Here is a 23228-nt window from a genome sequence, read left to right as displayed (position 1 = left end):
CTGTTTCTATATTGTTTTCCATTTTTGTATTATGTGTGTGTATTTCCTGACGTCGTTGTAAATGAGAGCTTGCTCTCAATGATCCTTCGAGATTAAATAAAGATTGAATGAATGGTAGTATGGTAGTTAGTATGGTAGTTACTAGTTAGTATGGTAGTTAGAGAATGGTAGTTACTAGTTAGTATGGTACTTAGTATGGTAGTTAATATGGTAGTTAGTATGGTATAGATAATGGTAGTTAGTGGTAGTTACTAGTTAGTATGGTACTTAGTATGGTAGTTAATATGGTAGTATGGTAGTTAGTATGGTAGTTACTAGTTAGTATGGTAGGTAGAGAATGGTAGTTAGGCCTGTTAGCATGGCAGTCTGGTACACTGTGTCTCTGAAGTGTCACTCTGTTTGAAACCAAGTCAACTGCCTGGGGGATTAACTGCAAATCACACTTAAGGCAATAATTACAGTTATACCACTGCCCCCCCCCCACGGAGCAGAACAGCCCTTCAGTGTGTACCTGTGGCTTTTACGCTTCACGCAGGGCACAATCTACTGGTCACACTAATCAATGCCATCTGCTTGACATTCGTTTAACTAAATTAAGGCATTTAAAACATTTCAACCATGCTGTATGGTAGCTTGTAATTATTTAATCAATCTATAATGCAAGTTCAATCATAGCAACATGTGCTCCCCCGCCCCCCCCCCACAACTTGCAGATGTGGGCCCCTCTGTTCTCTCCTACACATGAGGTCAACGTTGCACCGCTCATCTGAGCCGAAGCATATTTTTGTTATAGTGTGCCCCCTACTGGAGCTCATGAGTGCTGCAGGGATCGTGTCATAATCCCCCTCTTCGAACACGCGGACGGAGATGACAGATGTAAAACGGTTACATAGCTCATTATCTTGTAAATATTGAACATGTTCTCAAAGAGATGTTTTATTTTAGTAGAACATTTTCCATCTTGCACACGTCCCAGCTGTTAAAGATGGCTGCAGTGTGTGACTTGTGTGTGTGTGTGTGCGTGCGTGCGTGCGTGTGTGTGTGCGTGTGTGTGCGTGTGTGCGTGCGCGCGCGGTGGTAGTGATGATGATGATCACTCACTTGCTTTCAATTTGAAAACCAAGTCCATTAACGGGAAGAATCCACCATGAAATAGAATTAACATATGTTATTTGTATAATGCTGCATAGCTTTACACTGATTTACAGAGTACTATATGCAGGGCCATGGCTAAGACTCTAGCCACCCAAACAACTGCCTCTTTGCACTGCTGTCAGGCAAGCGCTACCGGGGCGGAGTCTCATGGCGCTACCGGGGCGGAGTCTCATGGCGCTACCGGGGCGGAGTCTCATGGCGCTACCGGGGCGGAGTCTCATGGCGCTACCGGGGCGGAGTCTCATGGCGCTACCGGGGCGGAGTCTCATGGCGCTACCGGGGCGGAGTCTCATGGCGCTACCGGGGCGGAGTCTCATGGCCGGCACAGAGACTCAAAAGGAGCTTCTATCACCAGCCAGGCCATCAGGATGCTCCATGACTCTATGCAACATTAACCCATCCATCTACTGTACATTCAACATCCACATGCACTGTGCATGTATGTGGATGTTAAATGTAGATGGATGGGTTTTAATGTTGCATAGAGTCATAGAGACGTCAGAGACGCTAAGCTAGGCTAACGGTGCACACACTCACTTTAAACATTCACCTTTAACATTCACTTTAGACACTTTAAACACTTTTAACACACTACACCATATTTTATTAGATTTTTTATTACTAAAAGATTTGCACTACATCTCTACCTCATTTTTGCATTTTGTTTGCAGTACTTTAGTTTTGTATATTGTATATTTTGTATAGTGTTTGGTAGGGATGCACCGAATGGGAAATTCTTGGCCGAAAACCGACACCGAAAATAGGAAACAGTTGGCCGAAAACCGAATGCCGAAAGGCCGAAAATGATTAATGGAAATATATATATAATGTATTTTTTTTCCGGCTACCTGATTATGACAAAAGACATGATTATGGCAAAACTTGACTTAAATAATATTAATAATCACTATTATGGGTCCATAAAACATTTATTCAGCACTTTTGAATGCATACATTAATTCCAGACTGACTGCTGAAAGATTGTACAATTTAAACATTTTCTCTTTGCATACAACAAAATGTGCATTAAAGTCAAGTGCATTTTCTTTTCTCTGTAGGATAACTACAACAAAGTGCATTCAGAACAAAGCCAAGGTGCTTTAAAACTACTTATACAACGGCATGCAAATTTCTCGATTCTGATTGGCTGAAACAGTCAATTTACACGTATGTATTTTTCATAATTCCACGCTCTTGGTCCCAGGACCCGCCCACAACCGAATTACTATCACTCCGCCGTGCGGCTTTTTAGGAAAAAACAAGATGGCGGACAATAATCTTTAACAAATGGATATGTTGATAGCGTCATAACGACTAAATATAAACCGATTCTGTCACTGCGAATGTCTTATTTCTTTAAACAATGTTGGATGATGTAATTGATGGGTCATGAGTCATTGTGGAACAAAATAAAAATTGCGCAAATTGATTGATTGATTGATTAATTGCAATTATTTAAAAAAGAATTCTTCTCATTTCTATAGAAGCAACTGGGAAGTGCGCTGTTTTAAGTGAGGGTGGACTGAATGGATATGTTGATAGCGTCATAACGACTAAATGGAAAACGATTCTGTAACGGCGAATGTCTTAGTTGCTTAAACAATGTTGGATGATGTAATTGATCGCGCCGATTGATTGATTGATTAATTTGCAATTTATTATAATTTCTTTTACCTACTTTCAAGCAGCTGGGAGGTGCGCTGTTTTAAGTGAGCATGGCCTATTGAATTGATTGATTGATTGATTGATTGATTGATTGATTGCTAATTGTATTACTGTCCGCCTGGTTTCCAACTGGTTAAGTTTAGGCCCTCTTTCGAAGTTGGTTAAGGTTAGAGTTTGTCTTTAGAGCAGGGCGATAGACCACCAGCCATGGTTCCAAACTCTAACCTTAACCAACTTCGAAAGAGGGCCTAAACTTAACCAGTTGGAAACAAGGCGGACAGTAATAAAATTAGCAATCAATCAATTCAATAACCCACGCTTGCTTAAAACAGCGCACCTCCCAGCGGCTCCTATAGAAAGTAGGTTTAAATATATATTTTTTTTATTCCCTATAGGGCAAAGAAAACTTTTTTTTAATTTGTTTTACCTACTTTCTATAGAAGCATCTAAGAATGAAGTTCTATAGAAAGTAGGTTAAAAACTAAAGAAAAGTTGGATGTGTTACTTGGTTGGATGTCTAGGTGAAAGACAGTTGGATGTGTTAGTTGGTTGGATGTCTTAGTTGAAAGACAGTTGGATGTGTTAGTTGGTTGGATGTCTTAGTTGAAAGACAGTTGGATGTGTTAGTTGGTTGGATGTCTTTGTTACAAAGGATCAGATTAAACCGAATATATATATTTATTGATTGATATATATTGCATAGTATTTGTATATCGTTTGATATCCCTTGTATATTCCTTGTACATATACACGGAATATCCCTTTAGCCTAGACCAGACCATAATATTTCATTCTCCTATTGGACAGCGGTCCACAGGCGCCAGAGCCATGCCTCCAGAGTCAGGTTCAAGGCCACCGTCAAGACATGTCTGTACATGCCCGGCCTTGCCCAGGGATACGAGACAGAAATGAGGTTGGCACTAGATTGTTCGCCGTGCATATAAATATGGCGCAGGTGAATACAGAAGTAGAGTTACCCAATAAGTTGAAGCCTCACCCACGATACAACGTGCGGTGAAGTATGGCCTGTTTGGCCCCAAATAGAGCATTGAGACCGCGTGCGAATTAATAACTGAATTGTCAGAGTTTGGCGCTATACCGTCGAGTGCGACATATTTCTATTAAGTCAGTAATAGTCTATTTGTGTATAGTGTATCGTGCGGCTAAAGTTCTACAGTGACCAGCATCACCAACGCTTCCTCGTATCAGCTAGAGTGCTTATCCAGGCTGGGCTGCTTTCATGGCGCTTTCACCCGAGGAGACCTAGACGAGAACCGTGTGGACATGTACACTGGATTAATCTACCCGACGACTACATAGCCCTTTGCGGCTGGATTATATTTGTTTTGGTCCTGTGATTTATGGAGCGGAGAATCGCCGACGCCTACACGTGTGGGATTTACCCTGTGAGGAGCCAAGTCGAGTCTGCGCCTCAGAGAGCCTGAGGCCGGCTAGCTTTCTTCACTGTGGAGCTACAGTCTACGGAGAACAGCTGTATTCGTCTGTGGATCAAGAGACTATTGCACCGTCTCCTGTACTTGGAGTCTCCTTAGTCATCGTTGACCAGACTCTCTACTACCGACAGATCCTCTACCCCTGCTGGCTTACAACCGGGGGGACCCTTCCAGTATCTCCCGCTATATATTACTAGTGTACCATAGATATAATTCCCTAAGATTCAGGTTGTATAATTACCTCCTGCGTAACCAGAGAATGGACATTCATTATTGATTTGCCTACGCACATTCCTTTGCCTTATAAGCGCATCCAAAGTAAATAGAGAAGTATATTATGTACCTTTTGCTGCAATAAATACTTAAAGACAACTTTGTGTAGAACCGATTCATTGTGGGAAGTGTTCATCATATTTATATATCATGTACTGTATGGCCAGTAATTAAAGTACATAAAGCGGTAGTGGTTTAATGATACCATACTTATCAATACAGTCAGGGAATTGTACCCCTCAGTTACATCTTAGTTGAAAGACAGTTGGATGTGTTAGTTTGTTGGATGCACTTCCGAGCTGCTTCCACATGGAGGCAACTTCTCTTTTTTGTTGTTGTGGGAACTACTTTTTCTGGCGGATGGTTTTTTCAATAAATCTTCGATTAATGTGTTTTTATTGTATAGCAATAAGGTTGGATGAATGTGCCAGTTGTATAAAAGCATTACACCACTTGTAGTCGTGGTTTGTGAAAAATAAACCATGCCTAGGGGGGTCTAACAACCCTCGACTGCGCCTCGGGCCTAACGACCACCCCTAGGCATGGTTTATTTTTCACAAACCACTCCTGTGCGTGATGTAATGCTTAAATAAAGATCTGCACACACGAGAGGGAGAATAGCTTATAGCAGACTTAATGATGATACTGTAGTGGCTACAGTAAGCATTTTATATAAAAGTACTCTGTATTTTTGACAACTAATAAAGAAACTTGAACTACTGTCATAATTCACGGCATTCTAGCCTACATGGAAGGAGTGTTGTATTTACTACATCTCCTGTGACTCTTAGCGGGGGATGACGTAGCTTAACACTTTGATTGCCATGGTTAAATTCATGATATACCATCCCTTGCCAGCTCTATTTAACATGGAGAAGTTCCCCTTCTTTGCAGGGCTATAACTTTTAAAATTCTATTGCTAGATTGCCATTATTAGGGCCCATTCAATGTCCTATATGTATTGTTCATGGTGTAGCAACGTTAAACTTTTTCATTCACATATTCATACTAAAATATGGTCTAAAGTATAAGTATGTTTTCATCTCTTTCTGCAGCTTTCTCCAGAACGTGATTTATAGCCCCAAATGCATTATATTGATGATGAAATACAGTTTGGTAGGAATCTGTGCGAGATCAAAAATTTCAACTGGACGTACTTCTAGAATTTACTACACGTCATCTGATGTTGACCGGATGGGCGAGGGGGCGTTTATAATTCCGTGGGCAACGTTATACCATTCATCTAATGTGGGTCATATGTTCATCATAGCAGTTTATATCGAACACGGTAATACTACACGCTAAAACTCACCCCAGTCTCCTCGGGCCGTTGGGCGATCAGCGTGGAGTAGACAGTTTTCAATTATGGGATGTTGAAATGCCCGATCTATTTCCAGGTTGTATAATAGTATATACGTCCAAATCATGTTGTTTTTTCGAGTTATTTCCACCGATCGATGTTCACTGTGTGAAGACTGAGTCTCTCTAACATTAGCGAGTGCCCGGACCCCATATGGAGTGAGTCCTGCCGGTTCAAAGGTTGACATCCGGTTTCGATCTGCCGATCGGCCACCAGATGGCGCTCTTGAACCGCTAGAGGGTTGAGAGGAGATCAGCACTGTGTGTCAAGGCTGCGGAGGGGAAATATGATTTCGATCACAGATTTTTTAAATATTGATATCAAAGACGAGATACGGCGTCCTCGGCAACTTGAGCATGGCGGGGAATGACGAGTTCCGGCGTTTTCGGCAGTTAAAGTGTTAAGAGAGACTGGTGAGAGTGAGGAATGGAAGCATTGTTAGCTAGCTTAACGCTAACGTTAGTTAAAAAGGTTTTTAACCGCGACAGGCATATAGTAATGGCGAGGATATAAAGCATGTTAAAGACGCATTTATTGGAGTTTACATAGAAACAGCGCGACTCCCGAGTCCCAAGAGGAGTTATCACTGAAGAGCTCACGTTGCGCTGAAAATAAATAAATAAAATAAATAAATAAAATAAAAAAAAATAATAGGCCAGGGCTGTACAATTGTGCACTTGTGAAATTCTTTGTTGAACTAATCACTATCCTCCACTATCCCCCCCCCCCCCCCCCGACAAACAATATCTCATTGTGGACTGAAGCCGCGTTTTGATTATGTCATCACAGCAACACGTTAGGTTACAAACGTAACCCTGTTCTTTGACATTCAGTGATATTTTTTCGGTGCTAAAACCCTTTCGGCTGAAAGCCGAAAGTGCCTTTTTTAACCATTTTCGGCTGATAATTTTCGGTGGCCGAATATTCGGTGCATCCCTAGTGTTTGGTATTCTTATTCTCAAAAGCCCCGTTTTTCAAAAAACAACAGGGCTTTTGAGGTGATGAAATCACTGCGCCCAGGCAGCAGTGGTTCGGCAAAAATTTGTTCCGAGTATATATCTGCTTAGAAAACGAAAATGTCTAATTTAAATATTTCTTTCTCTATGGTAAATACACAGGTCACAACATGTTTACAGGGAAGTTTTGGAGTTGTATTGGGAGTGTATTTCGGGACTGTTGGGAACTAGGCTACACTGGCACACCTACTTCCAGTGAATGGCGCTAAGCTAGGCTAACGGTGCGGCTGTTCCCTAAGCCTAATGCATGCACAGAGAAGAAAAGGGTATGCATCTGCTTGTCTAACTCCAGGGTAGATGGCAAATAAGCTAATTTCCCAAAAAGTTGGCGTGTTCCTTTAACATTGTTACTATTCGGTTTGTCAGAATCAGAAAGTCTTTATTGCCAAATAGTTTACATATACGGTGGTGTAGTGGTTAACACTGTCGCCTCACAGCAAGAAGGTCCAGGGTTCGATTCCCACTTGGGGACCAGGTTTCCGTGTTGCCAGGTACCCAGGTGGGGTGTCTCCCAGGCCTTTCTGTGTGGAGTTTGCATGTTCTCCCCGTGCTCGCAAGGGTTTCCCCCCGATAAGAGAAACCCAATGGAAAAACATGCACAACAGATCGCTGACGCTGTGGCGTCCTTGACGAAGACGGACAGGAGCACTTGGATTGGTCCCCTGGCGCGGCTCACGTTGACGCCCCTATCTGCTCCCGGCTGCCCTTGGGGGGGAAGGACGACGGGATGGGTTAATCGCAGATACGAATTGCATCGCATGTGTGCCGATTGATGACCTCTGAGCAGGTCCTAAATTATTATTATATACAAGGAATCTTATTTGCTCATTTAGTGCGACATTAATGGACAGACAATTACGGTAGAATAATAAAAGCTAGAATAAGATACAATGGAATATAAACTAAATTAAAATAGAAGTACAATATAATATAATATAATTAAAATGTTTAAAAAAAAGAAATAGGCCAGGGCTGTACAATTGTGCACTTGTGAAATTCTTTGTTGAACTAATCACTATCCTCCACTATCCCCCCCCCCCCCCCCGACAAACAATATCTCATTGTGGAACGAAACCTTTCAATATGTTCCCTTGTTACAGAAGCTCTCCTCCCCTCTCTGATTAATCCCATATTGTCTATAGAATATGACATGTGGGACGCATCAATGCCCTATTCATTCAGCAGCCTATTTACAATCCATACAACGAATCACGTTAGGTAAACTACTCAGAGGGATCCAAATATACAGAAGACATGTTTCACGTGACTTGATTCGCATTGATTCTGTCCCGGGCATTTCTAAACAAACAGTAAACAGAGGAAAGACAAACAGCTCAGAGCCATCATGTCTCTGAAAACCTTCAGATTACAACCAGTTTCTTTCCCAAAGCGTTCCGTTCAGTGGTGTTATTTTCTGTTCTGTGTTTCCTCGAGAGTAGGAATGCATCGGTATTGGCAAACAATTGGTATAGGCAGATGTGGGGGGGAACAAGTATTTATTTATTAACCCTTTCACAACCACACTACAAAGGGGTAACCCTTTCACTACCACACTACAGAAGGTTAACCTTTCACTAACACACTACAGAAGGTTAACCTTTCACTACCACACTACAGAAGGTTAACCTTTCACTACCACACTACAGACGGTTAATCTTTCACTACCACACTACAGAAGGTTAACCTTTCACTACCACACTACAGAAGGTTAACCTTTCACTACCACACTACAGAAGGTTAACCCTTTCACTACCACACTACAGAAGGTTAACCTTTCACTACCACACTACAGAAGGTTAACCTTTCACTACCACACTACAGAAGGTTAACCTTTCACTACCACACTACAGAAGGTTAACCTTTCACTACCACACTACAGAAGGTTAACCTTTCACTACCACACTACACAAGGTTAACCTTTCACTACCACACTGAAGTTTAGTTTTTATCCCAGGGCCATATGTGCACTAAACTCAGCTAAAATTTAAAACAACAATCTCCCATGCACCCCCCCACCACGCATGCACACACACACACACACACACACACACACACACACACACACACACACACACACACACATACACACACACACACACACACACACACACACACACACACACACACACACACACACACACACACACACACACACTCTCTTAGCTGTCCATCGTGTTCGATGATGACGCTTGCTCCAGGGCTGTGGTGAGGGGGGGGGGGGGTTAGCGCCGCTGCCGCTGGTGCCACTTCTCGTGGGCGTTGAGTCCGATCCTTGAGCCGCACACCCGTCCACAGATGGTGCAAGGGAAGCCAGATACCTGGGGGATGCCAGCCGCCCGCTGGTGTCGTTGCGTGCGCCTCTCAGATCTTCGGTCTTGGTTCGTTTGGTGTATTTGGGAAACGGCAGTGGCACAAGTGACTTGCCAGGCTGATCTGTCGAGTGCCAGAGTTTCCAGCTGCGTGATGTTTGCACACTTTAGGAGATCCCTGGTGTAGTCCTTAAAGCGTCTCTTTTGGCCTCCAGCAGCCCGCTTTGCTCCTCTCAGTTGGCCATAGAGGACTTGGCGGGGCAGGCGGTGGTCAGGCATACGTATGGTGTGCCCTATCCAACGAAGATGTTTTTTGGCCACAGCTGCAGCCATACAGATTGAGTTGGTGTTGTTGAGGATGTCTGTGTGGGGGACTCGATCTTCCCAGGTCAGGCCGAGGATCCTTTGGAGGCAACGGATGTGGAAAGCGTCCAGGTTGGTGATGTGCCGGCGATATGAGGTCCAGGATTCTGCTCCATAGAGCAGAGTGGAGAGACATACTGCGTTGTAAACGACAACCTTGGTGCTGATCTTCAGGTTTCGGTTTTCGAAAACCCTGCTGCGTAGGCGTCCAAAGGATGATGCCGCTTTATTGATACGTGTGTGTATCTCCGCGTCAAGGGAGCAGCATGAGGACAGAGTGGAGCCGAGGTAGGTGAAATTATCCACTGTTTTCAGTGGAACACCGTTTATGTGAAAACTGGGAGGTGTAGAGGTTCGGGAAGTGAGTTGGGACATAACTTCGGTTTTTTGTATGTTGATCTGGAGTCCGAAGGATTGGTACAGGCTGGATATGGTGTCAAGAGCATGCTGCATAGACTCTGGACTGTGAGCTAAGCACTGTCATCAGCGTACTGTAGCTCACATACTTGGCAGGATTTTGTCTTTGTGTGTGCCTGGAGCCGGCGGATGTTGAAGAGACTACCATCAAGGCGGTATTCCACATGAACACCGTCTTCATGTCCCAGGGCTCGGCGGAAGAGGCAGGTGACGGCAGAGAGGAGGAGACACACACACACACACACACACACACACACACACACACACACACACACACACACACACACACACACACACACACACACACACACACACACACACACACACACACCACACACCACACACACACACACACACACACACACACACACACACACACACACACACACACACACACACACACACACACACACACACACACACACACACACACACACACACACACACACACACACACACATACACACACACACACAACACTAAGGGATAGTGCAATTACCTTTGTACCCCCCTGTTTATGTTTATGTTATGTCTATTATGCCTTACTCTTGTTTTTATATTTAATACTGTGTTTAGGACTGTTTTTATGATCTAGGACTGTGTGACGGGTAACACCTAGGGCTGCATTTAAAATGTTGTTGTAACACTGTAAGAATAAAGATCACTCTATTCTATTCTATTCATTCTACAGACTGTTAACCTTTCACTACCACACTACAGAAGGTTATCCTTTCACTACCACACTACAAAAGGTTAACCTTTCACTACCACACTACAGAAGGTTAACCTTTCACACTACAAAGGGTTCTATATCATACTGGCTCCGCTCAGCGTCATCTGCACTAACCTCACTTCGTGCACAGCACTGAATAAAAATCCACAATGTACCTTTACATACCAGCATCCGTCTGGCCACACCCCTATCCGCTACCTTCATAAGCAGGTGTGTGGTCACCTACTCGCCTCCTTCTTCACTTTCACCACAAGGAAGTTCCTGTTGTATACCCCACTTGACAAGGTTGTTTTAGCTGAAGAAAGTTGAGTTACGTGTTTACATTTTTTCTTGCTTTTTTCTTTCTCTCATAAATTTTAAAAGAAAAAAGCTAAGTCATAATGTTTACCTCGGAGGGTCGCGCTAGCAACGTTACCCTTCACCAGCGGTTCTCCATTGCCTCCTCTGTTGTGCGTCTTGGAGCGGGGTTGAGGCCTCTTTCGTGGTCGACAGCCGCGCCCGGTAGGCGTCCGATAGATAGTTTGCCTCTCCAAGGAGCTGGTGCACCAGCGCCGTCCCCTGTGCGATGGCCTGGTTCCGGCTCTGGTTCCTTTGCCGCCGGAGAGTCGTCCGCTGTTGGGCGGCCGGCTCCTCTGGTGGCGGAGGATTTGAGACGCAAACTTTTTGCGTCGGCTCGCTCCCGTCGTAAGATGGTGGCTTGTAGACGCGAACGGCCTGGTTTTGGTGAGTTGCTGGAGCCGGATGAGGATGCGTCTGATTGTCCATGGCCAATGGAAACAGAGGACTACATGGTTGAAGCGGACGGGTTCTTGTTCGACGCCCCGGTGGAGACATGTCCCCCGCCTGTCCAGGTAACACTGGAGGGGGGTGATAGGTCTCCTTGGGGTTCCTCGTACGCGGATGTTGGGTTAGAACCTCCGACTCAGCGGCGGGATGCCCTGCTATCAGCCACATCAGAATGTGGCTCCTTAACCGGTAGTCTGCTGCATGTGAGGGACGCGTGCTCGGTGGGGGAAAGTATGCAGGGGGAACTGCATGCTTTGTTCCCCGAGCTCATGGCGGCGGCGGCAGTCGCAAACGGCGTGCCGCTGCCGCAGCCACTGCCTGTTCCTGATGATCTCATAGGTCATCTATGGCAACGCCGTCCTGTGAGAGAGATGGGCGTTGTCTGTCCATTTTTCCCCTTGATGGAGGCCTACGTCCATCAGGGACAGGTGGTCTCCCACATAATGGGCCTCACCCCCGCCTACGTGCGAGTCACGAGGGTGGTAGGTTTGGTAGACGGCATGAAGGAGGGGGTGCCTCGGCTTGATAGGCCGATGGCAGCTCTCCTTTGTCCTGAGGTGGTGTGGGAGCCGTTACGGAAGCCGGTTCCCCAAGGGAAATCGGCGAGGCGGTTGGCTTTCTGGAGTCATTTATCTCCGCGACTCAATCTCTGGCTGCCACTTCTAACATCGCGCAGCTGGCGAAATTCATGTCCGGGATACTGACGGGCGGTGCGGAGCTGACTGATTTACAGCATGATCAGCTCGCCCAGTCGGCAGGAGCCATCCTGCATCTGATTCAGCCGCAGGCTATAGCCGCTGGGAAAGTGCGCGCCCTGGCCACTCTAATCCAGCGCCACCTTTGGCTGGAGCAGGCGCGTGTGCCGGAAAGGAAGAGGAGTCCACTTCTGACGGCACCCCTCTCCGATGCTGGACTTTTCGGGTCGGCACTGCAGTTGATGACCTCGACCTGCAGGGAGATGCAGGAGGAGCGTTCCGTGCTCCAGCCTCATTTCCCCCCGCCCGATGTCGCCGGTGGAGTCAGACGGAAGGCTCGTCGTCGGGGTTCCGCCGCCGTAGCCGCCGCTGCTACCACCGCCACTGCTGGACCTTCGGCAAAGAAGGCCAGGAGGAGAGAGGGCGCCTCCGCCACTGCAGCCGGCCCATCTACGCCCGGAGGTGACGGTAGGGATCGTCGTGACCAGCCTCCTATCCTTTACCGTCCCTCTGGGGCTCCCCGGGGTGGCAAGTCCCGAGCGGCTCGTGGCAGGCGTCGCTGAAAAAAATTACTTTTTCCCTCTGTGGTCCCCCCCTGTTCCCTTCCCGGCCCAAATATGATTTTGTTTATGAGAATACGATGTGTGAACCTTTCGCTAGTGTGGGTTTGATAGGAGGACTAGACTTTAAGTCTTGTTGGTCGCTACATTCATGTTAGAGCTTAAGCAAGGCCTGCAGCTTACACTCGGTTGAAAACGTTTTTTTCTTTTCTTTTTCTTTTTTGCCTCGACCTGAAGGTTAGGTCTTTACATAAAGGTAGAGGTTAGTTGTGTGCTCTGTTGCTTAAACAGTGATATTGAGCCGCAACACTGTTGTGTTGGTCTGCAGTAATGCTCGTGTGTGAAAAGGTACCGCGATTCAGGCCGCTCTCTCTCTCTATCAGATTTTCTGTGTCTTGCAACATAAACACGGGTGTCGGGTTCACACATACATAACTTGGCCTTGTTATAAACCCTGTTCACAGACTTGTCTGTGGCTAGCGTGCATTGAATTAGCTTTGCGCTGTTCATTAGCATACTGGCTACTTAAGGTATCATATGGCTATTTGTTGTTGTCGTATGCAAGGGTTGGGCTTGCGAGGGGGTACCGGATAAACCCCTCCTTCCCTCTTCTGATTGGTCGGGGGGTTTCTTGGACTCTCTTTTCATTCGGTCAGGGCCAAGCTGTTAGGCAGCTTAGCACGGGGGGGGGGGGGGAGGGTTTCCCTGACTCCGCACCTATCACGGGCGGTTGAGTCATGGGTTTCCCCCCGTCATAGGAAACGTCACTAGACACGTTTCTATTGGACGACGGCTTCCGTGAGTTTTTTCAGACCCGTATGTAGGGTCTGTCATTGTCAAGTTGTCGGGGCAGAGCGTAGGAACTTACTGTTCTGCTACGCTCGATATACGTGTAACTTGAGTTTGTTGGTCACATGGATCAATGTTACCGTGACTTTTCAATCTGTGGCTTACGTGGGAAGTCTCTCTGAGGATTCCCGTCTCCTCTCTGTGGTGAGGGTGGCGGGATGTAAGAATGTAAAAAAAAATTTACCTGCGGCCGCGTGACGTGGGATTCATGTCAGTCGGTGTTTCTTTCTTTTTAATAATAAAAAGAGTGAAGAATATGAAGCACGACAACTCCTTGTCGTTCTCCCAGGCGACTTGAAGGACCAATGTCTGGTGTCTGGTTAGACTATCCATTGATGTGTTTGGGTCTCAACGCGTACATAGTGCTGGCTCGGGGTGTTTCTGATAAGAATCACACAGGAGGCTAGTACGCCTTGGTTGCTTGTTATTAAAACAGCGTTTTTATAGGGCAACTGGGATGGAGGTTTTTCTCTTCCGAGCGCCTGTTACTGGGTCTCGACGGATTCTCGTTCATATCTGGGGGATGTTAACGGAATAGATCAGAACATAGGTAGAGGTTTCTCACGCCCTTGGGGTAGGCCACTGAGCGCGGTACGAATGGGACCGTCTGGGTGGCGCCCTCTTTTCATGTTTTAGATCGACACGCGTACCTACCCCCTCTGTTGGAGTGGGGATGTCGGCGTGGTTATGGCACGGGACTGGTTCTGGTCACGCTGGTCCAGGTCAGTTAACCCGTTGTCCACCGGGGACGCAGATCTGCTGTTCTGGTACCCTGAGGGACTTGTGCTTTTTTCAGGGGGAAAAAATGCCGGGTCGGCCTGGGTGTCACAGGGTTGGGCGTTATGGAGACCCTTTGTGTTGTACCTGGCACTATCATGAAGGGGCTGGGTCTCCTTTCTTTTCGCTCCTCTCTCACGCATGGCGAAGAGGGGGCTGTTGGGGTGGTCTTTTGGACCTCCTCTGGTGACCCTGTGTGCTTCCCGAGCCGCCGGGCCCGGTCCGAAGTAATGTTTCGTCGACCCGTAGGCCTGGAATAACCCTTTTTGAAAACTGAAACACTTGTACTGCGGTATAGCCAGTGTATACCCGCAGGTGTGTTTTGGAGTTTTTTCTTGAGGGGTTATAGGAACAACCACCGCATGTGGTACCAAGAGGGTGGTTGATTCCCTGGTGTGTTGGAGCAGAGTCAACTCCTGGGTTACCCGGTTGAGTGTGCCCCTGCACGTTCATGACGTCTGCCAATCGTGTCAGCCTTCTCTGCCTCGACCCCTCTGGGTCGGGTTTTTTTTGGTGGAAGCTCTGGGGTCGTCTCCCCGGTGCGCTGCCTGCTTCCGCTGTAGTATAGCCTTTTGAGTGCTTCAAGTTACGGCCATGCTGACTGCCTGTGTTGCAGGGTCAGTGTGCCAGGTGGCGTACTAGTGGGGGGAAGGGCCCGCTCTTGGAGGGGCCCTGTCCGAATATGCTGGCGATGTGGGGGGCGGTGTCACTAAGTGACCGCCTGGTGAGGGATCCAGTTCCTTCAGTGGGTCTGGGTCTTCCTTCGCGCTCCGCTGCTACGGCCTTGCCACGGGGTTGAGTTGCTCTTGACCCCGTGTTTTTGGGGGCAGTAACGAGGGTTGTTCCTTCCGTTCGTTCCCTGGTGGCATGCGGGTTGTGCGTGTGCGTAGTCATGGGGTCAAGCCACGGTCTGCTCACCCTGTGCGTTGAGTTGCTCGAGTTTCTCTTTGCACGGTCGGATCCGTCTCCCTCCCGTCCTCCAATAGGGAGGGTATCCTCCATTAGGGAGGGTCGGGGGGCTCGGTCCTCTTCGGTCTGATGGTTGTGGGGGGCCTCAGCGGGGTACATTTGTCGAGCTTCAGGCTCCCGCTCAGCTCCTGTAGTGCAGATGACGCTGAGCGGAGCCAGTATGATATAGAATGTAAGGTTATGTATATAACCAAGTTCTATGAATACTGGTGACGCTCAGCGTCGGGACGCCACTGCAGCCCTTGACCTCGCCTTGTGGTGAAAGTTTGGGAAGGAGGCGAGTAGGTGACCACACACCTGCTTATGAAGGTAAGCAGATAGGGGTGTGGCCAGACGGATGTCGGTATGTAAAGGTACATTGTGGATTTTTATTCAGTGCTGTGCACGAAGTGAGGTTAGTGCAGATGACGCTGAGCGTCACCAGTATTCATAGAACTTGGTTATATACATAACCTTACGTTATCGCTTTCACTACCACACTAGACACTACGGTTAACCTTCTATAGTGTGGTAGTGAAGGGGTTAAAAAAGGCATACATTGACGATATTAGAATTGGCACTCGGAGTGAGTTTCTGTTCTGTTATTGTAACAAAACAAAAAAAAAATTGTTATGGTGGGGTGCTGTAAGTAACATGTGTGAGGCCTGTTATGTGCCTGCATTTGTACTGAGATTCTTTTTTTTTAAACTTTATTTTTTTAGCGTTTATCGCTTTTCTGGTCAAGCATGACCGACAGATACAGGGTGAAACAGGATATAGATCAGGGGAAGACATTCTGGTAAATGACGGCGGTTCCGGGAATCGAACTCGAGCTCCCCCTGTACTGAGATTCTTACTGCAACAATCAGTACTGGTAGGTATGGTGGGGTGGGAGAGGGGGGACGTAAATTGACGTAAAAAAAAACACAGCGGTGCATGATCCCTTCTTGATAAAGCATGTGTTAAAAAACATACACTGTGCTATTTATTTTATTAATGCATTGAGACTATACACTCGTCATCAGTGATGATATCAGTCTCTGCGGAGTGACTGGGCCCATCACGGCTCTTGGCGAGAGGGTGAGAGGGAGAGAGGGAGAGAGGGAGAAAGGGTGAGAGGGAGAGAGGGAGAGAGGGTGAGAGGGAGAGAGGGAGAGAGGGAGAGAGGGAGAGAGGGTGAGAGGGAGAGAGGGAGAGAGGGTGAGAGGGAGAGAGGGAGAGAGGGAGAGAGGGTGAGAGCGGTCCAGCTTCGTTCAGTGCTGTCGCCTAATACAGCCTGTAACTGCGTTGGTTAATATTGTTATTTACGTTTACAATTTATATGCTTATTTTTGTATATTAGTAATAATACACTCAATTGCATTTCACTGTATTTCTCATTTGTTTATATAAGATATATATTATTAGTGGCGCACTATTTTTCTATTTTGTTTGCGTAATTACCACATCTCACGAGACTTGACACACCTGGTATCCGGTGACGTGTTTCCGCCCTCTCGCTCTCTTGAGTTGCCACCACAAACTTGAATGGTTTATTGACTTACCTGTCGATACTAATAAGCAAAGGACAATCCATCAAGTCATCTTAACAAGACAATCTTCCAAGAAACGGATCGAAGACATACTACCATAACGCATCGATGTTCTCATATACTGGCAGGCACGCAGCCAATACGATTTGGATGAGGTTTGGATGGAGAATCTTCATTCAAATCAGTTCAAGAAATCTACTTGTGTTTTGCGTCGTGCCCGGAGGATGTCACACAGCCACTGTGGTGACGTCAGTCAGCAGCGCCAAAGTGAGTGTAGTTCCTCAGTGAACGAAAACATAAACGTTGTTATTTTGCTACTTTTACGATTAATGGCCAATGTTTTCATGTTGAGCTATAGATTTTGGATGAAGACACACAGAAAGGTACACCGTGCCAATGTTCACGCTTTATTTGTTTTAAACGAGACGATTTAGAAACGGGTCCATTGGAAATACATGGCCATTTCAAGGAGGGTGGACCGTGCGGGAAAACACGTGACGTCACCACTACACCTCCCTATACTGACACCATTAGATTAGGACGGCCATAGTCACACAATACTGACACCATTAGATTAGGACGGCCATAGTCACACAATACTGACACCATTAGATTAGGACGGCCATAGTCACACAATACTGACACCATTAGATTAGGACGGTCGCCATAGTCACACTATACTGACACCATTAGATTACTGTATTACTGATTAGTGTCCGTGCGCATGTGTGTGTGTGTGTGTGTGTGTGTGTGTATGTGTGTGTGTGTGTGTGTGTGTGTGTGTGTGTGTGTGTGTGTGTGTGCGTGCGTGCGTGCGTGCGTGCGTGCGTGCGTGCGTGCGTGCGTGCGTGCGTGCGTGCGTGCGTGCGTGCGTGCGTGCAGGCTTCAGATGTAAAGAACTGTTTACATTTTCACCCCAAGTCCTATTTTGAAAGTTTCTCTTTTGTTTTCTTTTGTTTATTTCTTTCCTCACGTTTTTTCTTTTTATCTGTTTTCATTCGTGTCACCTTTTAGGAATGTCTCCGAGGGGGCGGCTACGTGGCGTAGTGTGCAAGGCGCTCGCCACGAATGAGGAGACGCTGGGCTCGCCTGTTCGAGCCCAGCACTCCACATTGCTTTCAGTTTAGCTGGTCGTTCATACTAATACACATTGGCCGTATTAGGGGGTGGGAAACTGATGGGTGGGGATCGGGCGTTGTGGACAGCGACTCCTACAGGTCGGTTGGTGCGCCTGCGCAGTAGAATCAGGAAGTGTCGGGGGCAGCGTGAGCCTCCCACGCGTTACTCCTCGACACTGAGAGATCGAGCTGCGCAGGTGAAAAGATGCGACTGCTGTTACCGCAAGTACCGGAGGGGACTTGTGCTATGTATGACTTAGTCCACATTGCAGCCGGCTTGTGGGAGGCAAGAAACAGCGTTCGTGACAGGGGAGGGTTGAATTGGATGATACGAAATTGGGATGGGAGAAAATATAGAAAATGGGAGAAAAAGTGGATAAAAAAAAAAGAAGGAATATCTCCGCCGGGCTCTCGTCCAGGACGAGGAGGCAGAGCCAAGAAAGTCAAGCTTGTTTTTGTTCTCGTCGTTTTGTTTGGATGCAGTGGCGGAGTTCTGATTCCTCTGCTCTGGTCCTGATTATCTGACAGGGGGACGACGTGAGCTACCGCTGAAAGAATCCTGTTTTCTTTCTGTTCCTCATATGTGTTTTTGTAATGGATTTCTGTGGGGGGGGGGCTTTAACCCTTTCACTACCACACTACAGAAGGTTAACCGTCTGTAGCGTGATAGTAAAGGGTTTACCTTCTGTAGTGTGGTAGTGAAAGGGTTAACCTTTTGTCGTGTGGCAGTGAACGGGTTAACCATGTGTATTGTCGCAGTGAAAGGGTTAACCGTTTGGTAGTGCGGTAGTGAAAGGGCTTTAAACGGACCGTCTCAGCAGCTCCTAAGCCAGAAAGACGAGGGTCATTCAGCGGCGTCTTCGGGGGCCAATACCTACCGACGAGAACAAAAAACCAAAAACACTCACAACTGCCACGGCGGGGAAAAACACAAACGACGACAATAACAACAACGAACGACAAGGGAACAAAATGGATGCCAGCTCTCCAGTTTCCCGGATGGTGAATTACAGCAGAGCTGATAGATGGAACGGCCAGGGGAAAAAGCTCTTATGGTGGAAAAAGCAGGGCCATTAAGTGTAAACCAATGGCTCTCCATTCCAGTAACACAAGCCCCCGGACATGATGCAGTGTTTCTTCACTGTGGCTCCGGTGAGAAAACACTAATGGTGATGAATGCATCGCTACGGTAACAGATAAAGCCATCCTTTTCTCCTCAATGGCATCAAACATTAGAGTTCCATAAAGCTTCCAAAGAAAGAGAGAGGCATCCATAGGTGTTTTTGTGTGCGTTTGTTGTATACTGTATGCCTGTGCATGTCTGTGTGTACCGTGTGTGTGAGATTAGATTAGATTAGATTAGATTCAGATGTATTGCCATCATACAGCACAAGAACAGTACAATGAAAAGAGGTTTAATAATAATAATAATAATAATAATAATAATAATAATAATAATAATAATAATAATAATAATAATAATAATAATAATAATAATAATAATAATAATAATAATAATAATAATAATAATAATAATAATAATAATAATAATAATAATAATAATAATAATAATAATAATAATAATAATAATAATAATAATAATAATAATAATAATGCAGGACCTGTTCAGAGGTCTTTAATTGGCATGCAATTATCCTCAATGTTTTAGCGGTTAGCACACACACACACACCGTCTCTGCGCTTAACCCATCCCGTCGTCCTTCCCCCCCAAGGGCAGCCGGGAGCAGACAGGGCGTCGACGAGGGGCCGCGCCCGGGGACCAATCCAAGTGCTCCTGCCCGTCTTCGTCAGGGACGTGACAGCGTTAGCGATCTTTTGTTGTGCATGTTTTTCCATTGGGTTTATCTTATCGGGGGGGAAACCCTTGCGAGCACAGAGGGGGAGAGAACATGCAAACTCCACACAGAAAGGCCTGGGAGATACCCCACCTGGGTACCTGGCATCATGGAAACCTGGTCCCCAAGCGGGAATCGACCCTGGACCTTGTTGCTGTGAGGCGACAGTGTTAACCACTACACCACCGTGCGGTTTGGCATCCAACCAGGGTGCAAATGTAACAGTAAATGCAAGAGTAATATACAATGTACAAACTGGGTACAAAATATACAAATTACTACTGAGTGTAGTGCTAATCAGATGTATGTACAGAGTTGTATTATGTATTATTATTTTTATTATTATTATTATTATTATTATTATTATTATTATTATTATTATTATTATTATTATTATTATTATTATTATTATTATTATTATTATTATTATTATTATTATTATTATTATTATTATTATTATTATTATTATTATTATTATTATTATTATTATTATTATTATATTATAGTGATACCGGTATAAAAACAGTATGGTAGTAGTCATACTGGCCTGCAGCATAACTACTAGTAAGAATACGATATGTACAGATATAGATTTATTAAAGGACTATGTGCAGGTAAAATAGAGAGAGGGATGCTGACAACATGGACACGTGTGTGCGTGTGCATAACGTGTGCAACTGTGTGTGAGCAAGAGAGTGTCTGTGTGTGTCTGTACTAGGGGTGTAACGGTACACAAAAACCACGGTACGGTACGTACCTCGGTTTTGAAGCCACGGTTCGCTACGGGTTTTCGGTACAGTGGGGGAAAGTTTTGCTTTCCATGTTCCACTCAGGGGTGATGTAGTTTGCAGTAACTAATTGTACTTGTAGGGCTGTCAACGAATATTCTATATTGAAATTAATAATCGACTTGTAACATACCGTTGTATTTGTTCGGTACACTACACAGCTGTTCGGTACGGTACGGTACACACTGAAACGGTTCGGTACGGATACGTGTACCTTTGCACCCCTAGTCTGTATTCGAGAGAGAGAGAGAGAGAGAGAGAGAGAGAGAGAGAGAGAGAGAGAGAGAGAGAGAGAGAGAGAGAGAGAGAGAGGGAGGGAGAGGGAGAGGGGGAGGGGGGAGGGGGAGAGAGAGAGAGAGAGAGAGAGATTGATGGTAAAACTTGGGTGAAGTGGGCTGATCCCCGGCGGAGGCCGAGCGGAGCTCCAGACGGAGGGGACAAGGTGTTGTGTGTCTTATTCATGTTGACACCAGGGGGCGCCCAGGTGCGGCCGCCGCCTGCCTCGTTACAGACGCTTCACATGTAAACCGTCTCCATTTGTTCTCTGCTGGCGCAGCCCGGCCTGCGATGGCTTTCACCCCCCCCACCCCCCGGTTTCCCCACGTCCACTTTCCACAGACAGTAATAAATAGGTTTACACTTGGAAGTTGTAAACTCGGTCTTGAGTGCTTCTTGGCAGCTGAGGAGGGACAGGTCAACGTCGTCGGGCATCACAGTGATTTCAGAAAGGAACACAAAGCCTTCCCTGCTGAAGCATTTATCATCCCGAGGACTTGAAAGAGTAGAATTCGTCCTTCACTTTTAGATATCGTGCCAAGGCTCAGCCGACAAGCAGTAAAAGGTATGACGTGATTCAATAATGCTTCAGAGGGCTGTCGAGTTGAAGTGAGAGGTTCTTAGAGAGCTCGCCCGGGTTCACGGTGACCTGACGTGATGACCTTTAATGCTCAAGATCCAAGGGCTGTACCACCGCAGAGACTCTGGGATCGAATCCAGCTGTCAGCGGCAGGGCCGTAGCCAGGGTTTAGAAATTAGGGAGGTCCATTTTAATTTTTTTTGGCCCAGACCGGCCCACTATAATCGGTCGGACACCACCCAGCCAGGGTTTAGAAATTAGGGAGGTCCATTTCTGGCTTGACTAGACATAAGGAGAGAGAGATGATTACAATGAACTGGTGTATACATTCAGGTCCAGAATTGTTGGAATTCCCTGACAACGATGTGCAAAAAGCTGTACAATTTAAACCGTACCATACTGGTAATGAGCAAATAGTTGTTTATTCAATTAATGCATGGAGCTGTTCCATTTTATACTAACTTCATTCATTCATTCATTCATTCATTCATTCATTCATTCATTCATTCATTCATTCATTCATTCATTTGGTACTAACTACTCAGTTCATACAGATTTCAAGTATCCAAATATCAATGATGAATATTGCATAAGGTTTACACAGTTAATAGATCACCTGTTTGTTTTATATTCATGCTCAGAGGAGTAATAGTTAGATCTTTGTATGTGTGGTTTCAATGGTGTGCTTGTTTGTTACAGCCGGCCACTAGGGGGCAGCGTCTCATTAGTAGTGGTGATCAGCTTAGATGTGACGGTCACTCTGGGCTTATTTTAGCCAACGCAATTCTGACCAAATAACGTTATAATTAATATTATTATCAACATCACCATGGCAGAGATGGCACACACAAACTACCTCAGGTTCCTCCAGCTCACCGTCCCTCCTCTGCCCTTCTGCCTGGCTGGCTACCTGAGGCTGTGTTGAACAACTTGTTGCTGCACCTGCACTAGTATTATTGTGGATGACGACGTTGAAGCAGCAAACATGTCTGTGATTTTATTATATTTTTCAGCATCCACTAGTTTTCTGATTTTTTCCGTCGGCAATTTATCTGCACCCCCTTCTGTTTCTCCATTTTTTCCTGTTCCGCATCTGTTATTCTCACACGAGAACACGAGAAACAGGTGAGAGAGGGGGGGGGGGCTTATTAAGAGATGTGATTGGGCCGCAGCACGCATAATGGGCCGCTGTTCCCAGCCTAGTGGGGGAGGGGCTTAGTAAGAGATGTGATTATTGGGCCGGCCGAGTGTCAGTCAGTACCAAATGGGCCGGTCGTTGACCAAACGGCCCCTGTTCTGCATCTCAACGGCCCACGCGCAAATAGTTACCGAGGTCCGGACCTCGGTGACCTCATAGCTGGCTACGGCCATGGTCAGCGGTACCTCCGGCTTGGTCAGTCGTCCCTACTGACACAATTGGCAGTGTTAGCGGGTGGGAAGCCGGTGGGGGTGTGTGTCCTGGTCGTTGTAAACAGCGACTCCTACTGGTCGGTCGGGGCGCCTGTTCAGCAGGGAAGGCATCTGAGGGGGTTAGTGTGATCCTCCCACGCGTTACGTTCCCCCAGTGAGAGTCCTCGCTGTCAGGTGAAAAGAAGCGGCTGGCTGACTCCACATGTATCGGAGGAGGCATGTGGTAGTTCTACACCCTCCCCAGGCCGACAGTGGGGCAATGCGCGCAACGACTAGGAAGGGAATTGGCATAACGACTAAATTGGGAT

This window comes from Notolepis coatsorum (assembly GCF_963971535.1).
Source record: "Notolepis coatsorum genome assembly, contig: SCAFFOLD_135, whole genome shotgun sequence".
NCBI classification, from domain to species: Eukaryota; Metazoa; Chordata; class Actinopteri; order Aulopiformes; family Paralepididae; genus Notolepis; species Notolepis coatsorum.
Note: the sequence above shows the minus strand (reverse complement) of the source record.